The sequence below is a fragment of the Rhipicephalus microplus genome, chromosome 6 (assembly GCF_043290135.1).
Source record: "Rhipicephalus microplus isolate Deutch F79 chromosome 6, USDA_Rmic, whole genome shotgun sequence".
NCBI classification, from domain to species: Eukaryota; Metazoa; Arthropoda; class Arachnida; order Ixodida; family Ixodidae; genus Rhipicephalus; species Rhipicephalus microplus.
Genome location: NC_134705.1, coordinates 2,151,319 through 2,165,048, shown reverse-complemented (window position 1 = coordinate 2,165,048; position 13,730 = coordinate 2,151,319).

Sequence of the window (13,730 nt, the reverse complement as noted above, 5' to 3'; positions counted from 1 at the left end):
AAAAAAGCGCCGCACAACCACCGGGTAGGCTCGAACCTCCAACTTTTCGGTTAACAGCCGATCGCGCTAGCCAATTGCTCACGGAGACAGTCCTGCTCCACTCTCACCACCATAAGAACATATCTTCAATGCTATCAGCCCAAAAAAAAGCGCCGCACCACCACCGGGTGGGCTCGAACCTCCAACCTTTCGGTTAACAGCCGATCACGCTAGCCAATTGCCCCACGAAGACAGTCGTGCTCCACTCTCACCACCGTCAGAACATTTCTTCAGAGCTATCACCCCCCAAAAAAACGCCACACCACCACCGGTTGGGCTCGAACCTCCAACCTTTCGGTTAACAGCCGATCGGCTAGCCAATTGCGCCATGGAGACAGTCCTGCTCCACTCTCCCCACTATCAGAACATATCTTCAAAGCTATCAGCCCAAAGAAAAAAAAGCGCCGCACCACCACGAGGTGGGTTTGAACCTCCAACTTTTCGGTTAACAGCCGATCACGCTAGCCAATTTCGCCACGGAGACAGTCCTGCTCCACTCTCACCACCATCAGAACATATCTTCAAAGCTATTACCGCAAAGAAAAAAGCAACACACCACTCCCGGGAGGGCTCGAAACTCTAACCTTTCGGTTAACAGCCGATCGCGCTAGCCCATTGCGCCACGGAGGCAGTCATGCTCCACTCTCACCACCATAAAAACATATCTTCAAAGCTATCAGCCCAAAGAAAAGAAAGCGCCGCACCACCACCGGGTGGGCTCGAACCTCCAACCTTTCGGTTAACAGCTGATTGCGCTAGCCAATTGCGCCACGGAGACAGTCCTGCTTTACTCTCACCATCATCAGAACATATCTTAAAAGCTATCAGCGCAAAGAAAAAAAAAGCGCTGCACCACCACCAGGTTGGCTCGAACCTCCAACCTTTCGGTTAACAGCTGATCGCGCTAGCCCATTGCGCCACGGAGACAATCTTGCTCCACTCTCACCACCATCAGAACATATCTTCAAAGCTATCAGCGCAAAGCAAAAAAGCGCTGCACCACCACCGGGTGGGCTCGAACCTCCAACCTTTCGGTTAACAGCCGATCGCGCTAGCTCATTGCGCCACGGAGACAGTCTTGCTCCACTCTCACCACCATCAGAACATATCTTCAAAGCTATCAGCGCAAAGAAAAAAGCAACACACCACTCCCGGGAGGGCTCGAAACTCCAACCTTTCGGTCAACAGCCGATCGCGCTAGCCAATTGCGCCACGGAGACAACCTGCTCAACTCTCATCACCATCAGAACTTATCTTCAAAGCTATCAGCCAAAAGAAAAAAAAGCGCCATACCACCACCGGGTGGGCTCGAACCTCCGACCTTTTGGTTAACACTGCTCCACTCTCACCACCATCAGAACATATCTTCAAAGCTATCAGCCCAAAGAAAAAAATCGCCCCACCACCACCGGGTGGGCTCGAACCTCCAACTTTATGGTTAACAGTCGAGCACGCTAGCCAATTGCGCCACGGAGACAGCCCTGCTCCACTCTCACCACCATCAGAACATATCTTCAAAGCTATCAGCCCACAGAAAAAAAAGCGCCGCACAACCACCGGGTAGGCTCGAACCTCCAACTTTTCGGTTAACAGCCGATCGCGCTAGCCAATTGCGCCACGGAGAAAGTCCTGCTCAACTCTCACCACAATTAGAACATATCTTCAAAGCTATCAGCCCAAAGAAAAAAAGCGCCGCACCACCACCGGGTGGGCTCGAACCTCCAACTTTTCGGTTAACAGCCGATCGCGCTAGCCAATTGCGCCACGGGGACCGTCCTGCTCCACTCTCACCACCGTCATACCATTTCTTCAGAGCTATCACCCCAAAGAAAAAAAAGCGCCGCACCACCACCGGGTGGGCTCGAACCCCCCACCTTTCGGTTAACAGCCGAATGTGCTAGCCAATTGCCCCACGGAGACAGTCGTGCTCCACTCTCACCACCGTCAGAACATTTCTTCAGAGCTATCACCCCAAAGAAAAAAAAGCGCCGTACCACCACCGGTTGGGCTCGAACCTCCAACCTTTCGGTTAACAGCCGATCGCGCTAGCCAATAGCGCCACGAAGACAGTCCTGCTCCACTCTCACCACCATCAGAACATATCTTCAAAGCCATTACCGCAAAGAAAAAAGCAACACACCACTCCCGGGAGGGCTCAAAACTCCAACCTTTCGGTTAACAGCCGATCGCGCTAGCCCAATGCGCCACGGAGACAGTCTTGCTCCACTCTCACCACCATCAGAACATATCTTCAAAGCTATCATCGCAAAGAAAAAAGCAACACACCACTCCCGGGAGGGCTCAAAACTCCAACCTTTCGGTCAACAGCCGATCGCGCTAGCCCATTGCGCCACGGAGACAGTCTTGCTCATCTATCACCACCATCAGAACATATCATCAAAGCTATCAGCCCAAAGAAAAAAAAGCACCCCACCACCAGCGGGTGGGCTCGAACCTCCAACTTTTCGGTTAACAGCCAATCGCGCTGGCCAATTGTGCCACGGAGACCGTCCTGCTCCACTCTCACCACAATTAGAACATATCTTCAAAGCTATCAGACCAAAGGAAAAAAAGCGCCGCACCACCACCGGGTGGGCTCGAACCTCCAACCTTTCTGTTAACAGCAGATCGCGCTAGCCAATTGCGCAACGGAGACAATCGTGCTCCACTCTCACCACCTTCAGATCATATCTTCAAAGCTATCAGCGCAAAGAAAAAAAAGCGCCGCACCACTACCGGGTGGGCTCGAACCTCCAACCTTTCGGTTAACAGCCAATCGCGCAAGCCAATTTCGCCACGGAGACGGTCCTGCTCCACTCTCACCACCATCAGAACATATCTTCAAAGCTATCAGCCCACAGAAAAAAAAGCGCCGCACAACCACCGGGTAGGCTCGAACCTCCAACTTTTCGGTTAACAGCCGATCGCGCTACCCAATTGCTCACGGAGACAGTCCTGCTTCACTCTCACCACCATAAGAACATATCTTCAATGCTATCAGCCCAAAAAAGCGCCGCACCACCACCGGGTGGGCTCGAACCTCCAACCTTTCGGTTAACAGCCGATCACGCTAGCCAATTGCCCCACGAAGACAGTCGTGCTCCACTCTCACCACCGTCACATTTCTTCAGAGCTATCACCCCCAAAAAAAACGCCACACCACCACCGGTTGGGCTCGAACCTCCAACCTTTCGGTTAACAGCCGATCGGCTAGCCAATTGCGCCACGAAGACAGTCCTGCTCCACTCTCACCACCATCAGAACATATCTTCAAAGCTATTACCGCAAATAAAAAAGCAACACACCACTCCCGGGAGGGCTCGAAACTCTAACCTTTCGGTTAACAGCCGATCGCGCTAGCCCATTGCGCCACGGAGGCAGTCATGCTCCACTCTCACCACCATCAGAACATATCTTCAAAGCTATCAGCGCAAAGAAAAAAGCAACACATCACTCCCGGGAGGGCTCGAAACTCCAACCTTTCGGTCAACAGCTGATCGCGCTAGCCCATTGCGCCACGGAGACAGTCTTGCTCCCCTCTCACCACCATCAGAACATATCTTCAAAGCTATCAGCCCAAAGAAAAAAAAGCACCGCACCACCACCGGGTGGGCTCGAACCTCCAACCTTTAGGTTAACAGCCGATCGCGCTAGCCAATTGCGCCACGGAGACAGTCGTGCTCCACTCTCACCACCATCAGAACATATTTTCAAAGCTATCAGCGCAAAAAAAGCAAAACACCACTCCCGGGAGGGCTCGAACCTCCAACTTTTCGGTTAACAGCCGATCGCGCTGGCCACTTGCGCCACGGAGACAGTCCTGCTCCACTCTCACCACAATTAGAACATATCTTCAAAGCTATCAGCCCAAAGAAAAAAAAGCGCCGCACCACCACCGGGTGGGCTCGACCTCCAACCTTTCTGTTAACAGCAGATCGCGCTAGCCAATTGCGCAACGGAGACAATCGTGCTACACTCTCACCACCTTCAGATCATATCTTCAAAGCTATCAGCGCAAAGAAAAAAAAGCGCCGCACCACTACCGGGTGGGCTCGAACCTCCAACCTTTCGGTTAACAGCCGATCGCGCAAGCCAATTTCGCCACGGAGACGGTCCCGCTCCACTCTCACCACCATCAGAACATATCTTCAAAGCTATCAGCCCACAGAAAAAAAAGCGCCGCACAACCACCGGGTAGGCTCGAACCTCCAACTTTTCGGTTAACAGCCGATCGCGCTAGCCAATTGCTCACGGAGACAGTCCTGCTCCACTCTCACCACCATAAGAACATATCTTCAATGCTATCAGCCCAAAAAAAAGCGCCGCACCACCACCGGGTGGGCTCGAACCTCCAACCTTTCGGTTAACAGCCGATCACGCTAGCCAATTGCCCCACGAAGACAGTCGTGCTCCACTCTCACCACCGTCAGAACATTTCTTCAGAGCTATCACCCCCCAAAAAAACGCCACACCACCACCGGTTGGGCTCGAACCTCCAACCTTTCGGTTAACAGCCGATCGGCTAGCCAATTGCGCCATGGAGACAGTCCTGCTCCACTCTCCCCACTATCAGAACATATCTTCAAAGCTATCAGCCCAAAGAAAAAAAAGCGCCGCACCACCACGAGGTGGGTTTGAACCTCCAACTTTTCGGTTAACAGCCGATCACGCTAGCCAATTGCGCCACGGAGACAGTCCTGCTCCACTCTCACCACCATCAGAACATATCTTCAAAGCTATTACCGCAAAGAAAAAAGCAACACACCACTCCCGGGAGGGCTCGAAACTCTAACCTTTCGGTTAACAGCCGATCGCGCTAGCCCATTGCGCCACGGAGGCAGTCATGCTCCACTCTCACCACCATAAAAACATATCTTCAAAGCTATCAGCCCAAAGAAAAGAAAGCGCCGCACCACCACCGGGTGGGCTCGAACCTCCAACCTTTCGGTTAACAGCTGATTGCGCTAGCCAATTGCGCCACGGAGACAGTCCTGCTTTACTCTCACCATCATCAGAACATATCTTAAAAGCTATCAGCGCAAAGAAAAAAAAAGCGCTGCACCACCACCAGGTTGGCTCGAACCTCCAACCTTTCGGTTAACAGCTGATCGCGCTAGCCCATTGCGCCACGGAGACAATCTTGCTCCACTCTCACCACCATCAGAACATATCTTCAAAGCTATCAGCGCAAAGCAAAAAAGCGCTGCACCACCACCGGGTGGGCTCGAACCTCCAACCTTTCGGTTAACAGCCGATCGCGCTAGCCCATTGCGCCACGGAGACAGTCTTGCTCCACTCTCACCACCATCAGAACATATCTTCAAAGCTATCAGCGCAAAGAAAAAAGCAACACACCACTCCCGGGAGGGCTCGAAACTCCAACCTTTCGGTCAACAGCCGATCGCGCTAGCCAATTGCGCCACGGAGACAACCTGCTCAACTCTCATCACCATCAGAACTTATCTTCAAAGCTATCAGCCAAAAGAAAAAAAAAGCGCCATACCACCACCGGGTGGGCTCGAACCTCCGACCTTTTGGTTAACACTGCTCCACTCTCACCACCATCAGAACATATCTTCAAAGCTATCAGCCCAAAGAAAAAAATCGCCCCACCACCACCGGGTGGGCTCGAACCTCCAACTTTATGGTTAACAGTCGAGCACGCTAGCCAATTGCGCCACGGAGACAGCCCTGCTCCACTCTCACCACCATCAGAACATATCTTCAAAGCTATCAGCCCACAGAAAAAAAAGCGCCGCACAACCACCGGGTAGGCTCGAACCTCCAACTTTTCGGTTAACAGCCGATCGCGCTAGCCAATTGCGCCAAGGAGAAAGTCCTGCTCAACTCTCACCACAATTAGAACATATCTTCAAAGCTATCAGCCCAAAGAAAAAAAGCGCCGCACCACCACCGGGTGGGCTCGAACCTCCAACTTTTCGGTTAACAGCCGATCGCGCTAGCCAATTGCAACACGGGGACCGTCCTGCTCCACTCTCACCACCGTCATACCATTTCTTCAGAGCTATCACCCCAAAGAAAAAAAAGCGCCGCACCACCACCGGGTGGGCTCGAACCCCCCACCTTTCGGTTAACAGCCGAATGTGCTAGCCAATTGCCCCACGGAGACAGTCGTGCTCCACTCTCACCACCGTCAGAACATTTCTTCAGAGCTATCACCCCAAAGAAAAAAAAGCGCCGTACCACCACCGGTTGGGCTCGAACCTCCAACCTTTCGGTTAACAGCCGATCGCGCTAGCCAATAGCGCCACGAAGACAGTCCTGCTCCACTCTCACCACCATCAGAACATATCTTCAAAGCCATTACCGCAAAGAAAAAAGCAACACACCACTCCCGGGAGGGCTCAAAACTCCAACCTTTCGGTTAACAGCCGATCGCGCTAGCCCAATGCGCCACGGAGACAGTCTTGCTCCACTCTCACCACCATCAGAACATATCTTCAAAGCTATCATCGCAAAGAAAAAAGCAACACACCACTCCCGGGAGGGCTCAAAACTCCAACCTTTCGGTCAACAGCCGATCGCGCCAACCCATTGCGCCACGGAGACAGTCTTGCTCATCTATCACCACCATCAGAACATATCATCAAAGCTATCAGCCCAAAGAAAAAAAAGCACCCCACCACCAGCGGGTGGGCTCGAACCTCCAACTTTTCGGTTAACAGCCGATCGCGCTGGCCAATTGTGCCACGGAGACCGTCCTGCTCCACTCTCACCACAATTAGAACATATCTTCAAAGCTATCAGCCCAAAGGAAAAAAAGCGCCGCACCACCACCGGGTGGGCTCGAACCTCCAACCTTTCTGTTAACAGCAGATCGCGCTAGCCAATTGCGCAACGGAGACAATCGTGCTCCACTCTCACCACCTTCAGATCATATCTTCAAAGCTATCAGCGCAAAGAAAAAAAAGCGCCGCACCACTACCGGGTGGGCTCGAACCTCCAACCTTTCGGTTAACAGCCAATCGCGCAAGCCAATTTCGCCACGGAGACGGTCCTGCTCCACTCTCACCACCATCAGAACATATCTTCAAAGCTATCAGCCCACAGAAAAAAAAGCGCCGCACAACCACCGGGTAGGCTCGAACCTCCAACTTTTCGGTTAACAGCCGATCGCGCTAGCCAATTGCTCACGGAGACAGTCCTGCTTCACTCTCACCACCATAAGAACATATCTTCAATGCTATCAGCCCAAAAAAAGCGCCGCACCACCACCGGGTGGGCTCGAACCTCCAACCTTTCGGTTAACAGCCGATCACGCTAGCCAATTGCCCCACGAAGACAGTCGTGCTCCACTCTCACCACCGTCACAACATTTCTTCAGAGCTATCACCCCCAAAAAAACGCCACACCACCACCGGTTGGGCTCGAACCTCCAACCTTTCGGTTAACAGCCGATCGGCTAGCCAATTGCGCCACGAAGACAGTCCTGCTCCACTCTCACCACCATCAGAACATATCTTCAAAGCTATTACCGCAAATAAAAAAGCAACACACCACTCCCGGGAGGGCTCGAAACTCTAACCTTTCGGTTAACAGCCGATCGCGCTAGCCCATTGCGCCACGGAGGCAGTCATGCTCCACTCTCACCATCATCAGAACATAACTTCAAAGCTATCAGCGCAAAGAAAAAAAGCGCTGCACCACCACCGCGTGGGCTCGAACCTCCAAACTTTCGGTTTACAGCCGATCGCGCTAGCCCAGTGCGCCACGGAGACAGTCTTGCTCCACTCTCACCACCATCAGAACATATCTTCAAAGCTATCAGCGCAAAGAAAAAAGCAACACATCACTCCCGGGAGGGCTCGAAACTCCAACCTTTCGGTCAACAGCTGATCGCGCTAGCCCATTGCGCCACGGAGACAGTCTTGCTCCCCTCTCACCACCATCAGAACATATCTTCAAAGCTATCAGCCCAAAGAAAAAAAAGCACCGCACCACCACCGGGTGGGCTCGAACCTCCAACCTTTAGGTTAACAGCCGATCGCGCTAGCCAATTGCGCCACGGAGACAGTCGTGCTCCACTCTCACCACCATCAGAACATATTTTCAAAGCTATCAGCGCAAAAAAAAGCAAAACACCACTCCCGGGAGGGCTCGAACCTCCAACTTTTCGGTTAACAGCCGATCGCGCTGGCCACTTGCGCCACGGAGACAGTCCTGCTCCACTCTCACCTTAATTAGAACATATCTTCAAAGCTATCAGCCCGAGAAAAAAAAGCGCCGCACCACCACCGGGTGCGATCGAACTTCCAACCTTTCGGTTAACAGCAGATCGCGCTAGCCAATTGCGCCACGGAGACAATCGTGCTCCACCCTCACCACCATCAGAACATATCTTCAAAGCTATCAGCGCAAAGAAAAAAGCAACACACCCCACCCAGGAGGGCTCGAACCTCCAACTTTAGGTTAACAGCCGATAGCGCTAGCCTATTGCGCCACGGAGACAGTCCTGCTCTACTCTCACCACCATAAGAACATATCTTCAAAGCTATCAACCCAAAGAAAAAAAGCGCCGCACCACCGCCGGGTGGGCTCGAAACTCCAACCTTTTGGTTAACAGCCGATCGCGCTAGCCAATCGCTCCAAGGAGACAGTCCTGCTCCACTCTCACCACCATAAAAACATATCTTCAAAGCTATCAGCCCAAAGAAAAAAAAGCGCCGCACCACCACCGGGTGGGCTCGAACCTCCAACCTTTCGGTTAACAGCTGATTGCGCTAGCCAATTGCGCCACGGAGACAGTCCTGCTTTACTCTCACCATCATCAGAACATATCTTAAAAGCTATCAGCGCAAAGAAAAAAAAGCGCTGCACCACCACCAGGTTGGCTCGAACCTCCAACCTTTCGGTTAACAGCTGATCGCGCTAGCCCATTGCGCCACGGAGACAATCTTGCTCCACTCTCACCACCATCAGAACATATCTTCAAAGCTATCAGCGCAAAGCAAAAAAGCGCTGCACCACCACCGGGTGGGCTCGAACCTCCAACCTTTCGGTTAACAGCCGATCGCGCTAGCCCATTGCGCCACGGAGACAGTCCTGCTCAACTCTCATCACCATCAGAACTTATCTTCAAAGCTATCAGCCAAAAGAAAAAAAAGCGCCATACCACCACCGGGTGGGCTCGATCCTCCGACCTTTTGGTTAACACTGCTCCACTCTCACCACCATCAGAACATATCTTCAAAGCTATCAGCCCAAAGAAAAAAATCGCCGCACCACCACCGGGTGGGCTCGAACCTCCAACTTTATGGTTAACAGCCGAGCACGCTAGCCAATTGCGCCACGGAGACAGCCCTGCTCCACTCTCACCACCATCAGAACATATCTTCAAAGCTATCAGCCCACAGAAAAAAAAGCGCCGCACAACCACCGGGTAGGCTCGAACCTCCAACTTTTCGGTTAACAGCCGATCGCGCTAGCCAATTGCGCCACGGAGAAAGTCCTGCTCAACTCTCACCACAATTAGAACATATCTTCAAAGCTATCAGCCCAAAGAAAAAAAGCGCCGCACCACCACCGAGTGGGCTCGAACCTCCAACTTTTCGGTTAACAGCCGATCGCGCTAGCCAATTGCGCCACGGGGACCGTCCTGCTCCACTCTCACCACCGTCATACCATTTCTTTAGAGCTATCACCCCAAAGAAAAAAAAGCGCCGCACCACCACCGGGTGGGCTCGAACCCCCCACCTTTCGGTTAACAGCCGAATGTGCTAGCCAATTGCCCCACGGAGACAGTCGTGCTCCACTCTCACCACCGTCAGAACATTTCTTCAGAGCTATCACCCCCAAAAAAAACGCCACACCACCACCGGTTGGGCTCGAACCTCCAACCTTTCGGTTAACAGCCGATCGGCTAGCCAATTGCGCCATGGAGACAGTCCTGCTCCACTCTCCCCACCATCAGAACATATCTTCAAAGCTATCAGCCCAAAGAAAAAAAAGCGCCGCACCACCACAAGGTGGGTTTGAACCTCCAACTTTTCGGTTAACAGCCGATCACGCTAGCCAATTGCGCCACGGAGACAGTCCTGCTCCACTCTCACCACCATCAGAACATATCTTCAAAGCTACTACCGCAAAGAAAAAAGCAACACACCACTCCCGGGAGGGCTCGAAACTCTAACCTTTCGGTTAACAGCCGATCGCGCTAGCCCATTGCGCCACGGAGGCAGTCATGCTCCACTCTCACCACCATAAAAACATATCTTCAGAGCTATCAGCCCAAACAAAAGAAAGCGCCGCACCACCACCGGGTGGGCTCGAACCTCCAACCTTTCGGTTAACAGCTGATTGCGCTAGCCAATTGCGCCACAGAGACAGTCCTGCTTTACTCTCACCATCATCAGAACATATCTTAAAAGCTATCAGCGCAAAGAAAAAAAAAGCGCTGCACCACCACCAGGTTGGCTCGAACCTCCAACCTTTCGGTTAACAGCTGATCGCGCTAGCCCATTGCGCCACGGAGACAATCTTGCTCCACTCTCACCACCATCAGAACATATCTTCAAAGCTATCAGCGCAAAGCAAAAAAGCGCTGCACCACCACCGGGTGGGCTCGAACCTCCAACCTTTCGGTTAACAGCCGATCGCGCTAGCCCATTGCGCCACGGAGACAGTCTTGCTCCACTCTCACCACCATCAGAACATATCTTCAAAGCAATCAGCGCAAAGAAAAAAGCAACACACCACTCCCGGGAGGGCTCGAAACTCCAACCTTTCGGTCAACACCTGATTACGGTAGCCAATTGCGCCACGGAGACAACCTGCTCAACTCTCATCACCATCAGAACTTATCTTCAAAGCTATCAGCCAAAAGAAAAAAAAAGCGCCATACCACCACCGGGTGGGCTCGAACCTCCGACCTTTTGGTTAACACTGCTCCACTCTCACCACCATCAGAACATATCTTCAAAGCTATCAGCCCAAAGAAAAAAATCGCCGCACCACCACCGGGTGGGCTCGAACCTCCAACTTTATGGTTAACAGTCGAGCACGCTAGCCAATTGCGCCACGGAGACAGCCCTGCTCCACTCTCACCACCATCAGAACATATCTTCAAAGCTATCAGCCCACAGAAAAAAAAGCGCCGCACAACCACCGGGTAGGCTCGAACCTCCAACTTTTCGGTTAACAGCCGATCGCGCTAGCCAATTGCGCCACGGAGAAAGTCCTGCTCAACTCTCACCACAATTAGAACATATCTTCAAAGCTATCAGCCCAAAGAAAAAAAGCGCCGCACCACCACCGGGTGGGCTCGAACCTCCAACTTTTCGGTTAACAGCCGATCTCGCTAGCCAATTGCGCCACGGGGACCATCCTGCTCCACTCTCACCACCGTCATACCATTTCTTCAGAGCTATCACCCCAAAGAAAAAAAAGCGCCGCACCACCACCGGGTGGGCTCGAACCCCCCACCTTTCGGTTAACAGCCGAATGTGCTAGCCAATTGCCCCACGGAGACAGTCGTGCTCCACTCTCACCACCGTCAGAACATTTCTTCAGAGCTATCACCCCAAAGAAAAAAAAGCGCCGAACCACCACCGGTTGGGCTCGAACCTCCAACCTTTCGGTTAACAGCCGATCGCGCTAGCCAATAGCGCCACGAAGACAGTCCTGCTCCACTCTCACCACCATCAGAACATATCTTCAAAGCCATTACCGCAAAGAAAAAAGCAACACACCACTCCCGGGAGGGCTCAAAACTCCAACCTTTCGGTTAACAGCCGATCGCGCTAGCCCAATGCGCCACGGAGACAGTCTTGCTCCACTCTCACCACCATCAGAACATATCTTCAAAGCTATCATCGCAAAGAAAAAAGCAACACACCACTCCCGGGAGGGCTCAAAACTCCAACCTTTCGGTCAACAGCCGATCGCGCTAGCCCATTGCGCCACGGAGACAGTCTTGCTCATCTATCACCACCATCAGAACATATCATCAAAGCTATCAGCCCAAAGAAAAAAAAGCACCCCACCACCAGCGGGTGGGCTCGAACCTCCAACTTTTCGGTTAACAGCCGATCGCGCTGGCCAATTGCGCCACGGAGACCGTCCTGCTCCACTCTCACCACAATTAGAACATATCTTCAAAGCTATCAGCCCAAAGGAAAAACAGCGCCGCACCACCACCGGGTGGGCTCGAACCTCCAACCTTTCTGTTAACAGCAGATCGCGCTAGCCAATTGCGCAACGGAGACAATCGTGCTCCACTCTCACCACCTTCAGATCATATCTTCAAAGCTATCAGCGCAAAGAAAAAAAAGCGCCGCACCACTACCGGGTGGGCTCGAACCTCCAACCTTTCGGTTAACAGCCGATCGCGCAAGCCAATTTCGCCACGGAGACGGTCCTGCTCCACTCTCACCACCATCAGAACATATCTTCAAAGCTATCAGCCCACAGAAAAAAAAGCGCCGCACAACCACCGGGTAGGCTCGAACCTCCAACTTTTCGGTTAACAGCCGATCGCGCTAGCCAATTGCTCACGGAGACAGTCCTGCTTCACTCTCACCACCATAAGAACATATCTTCAATGCTATCAGCCCAAAAAAAGCGCCGCACCACCACCGGGTGGGCTCGAACCTCCAACCTTTCTGTTAACAGCCGATCACGCTAGCCAATTGCCCCACGAAGACAGTCGTGCTCCACTCTCACCACCGTCACAACATTTCTTCAGAGCTATCACCCCCAAAAAAACGCCACACCACCACCGGTTGGGCTCGAACCTCCAACCTTTCGGTTAACAGCCGATCGGCTAGCCAATTGCGCCACGAAGACAGTCCTGCTCCACTCTCACCACCATCAGAACATATCTTCAAAGCTATTACCGCAAATAAAAAAGCAACACACCACTCCCGGGAGGGCTCGAAACTCTAACCTTTCGGTTAACAGCCGATCGCGCTAGCCCATTGCGCCACGGAGGCAGTCATGCTCCACTCTCACCATCATCAGAACATAACTTCAAAGCTATCAGCGCAAAGAAAAAAAGCGCTGCACCACCACCGCGTGGGCTCGAACCTCCAAACTTTCGGTTAACAGCCGATCGCGCTAGCCCAGTGCGCCACGGAGACAGTCTTGCTCCACTCTCACCACCATCAGAACATATCTTCAAAGCTATCAGCGCAAAGAAAAAAGCAACACATCACTCCCGGGAGGGCTCGAAACTCCAACCTTTCGGTCAACAGCTGATCGCGCTAGCCCACTGCGCCACGGAGACAGTCTTGCTCCCCTCTCACCACCATCAGAACATATCTTCAAAGCTATCAGCCCAAAGAAAAAAAAGCACCGCACCACCACCGGGTGGGCTCGAACCTCCAACCTTTAGGTTAACAGCCGATCGCGCTAGCCAATTGCGCCACGGAGACAGTCGTGCTCCACTCTCACCACCATCAGAACATATTTTCAAAGCTATCAGCGCAAAAAAAAGCAAAACACCACTCCCGGGAGGGCTCGAACCTCCAACTTTTCGGTTAACAGCCGATCGCGCTGGCCACTTGCGCCACGGAGACAGTCCTGCTCCACTCTCACCTTAATTAGAACATATCTTCAAAGCTATCAGCCCGAGAAAAAAAAGCGCCGCACCACCACCGGGTGCGATCGAACTTCCAACCTTTCGGTTAACAGCAGATCGCGCTAGCCAATTGCGCCACGGAGACAATCGTGCT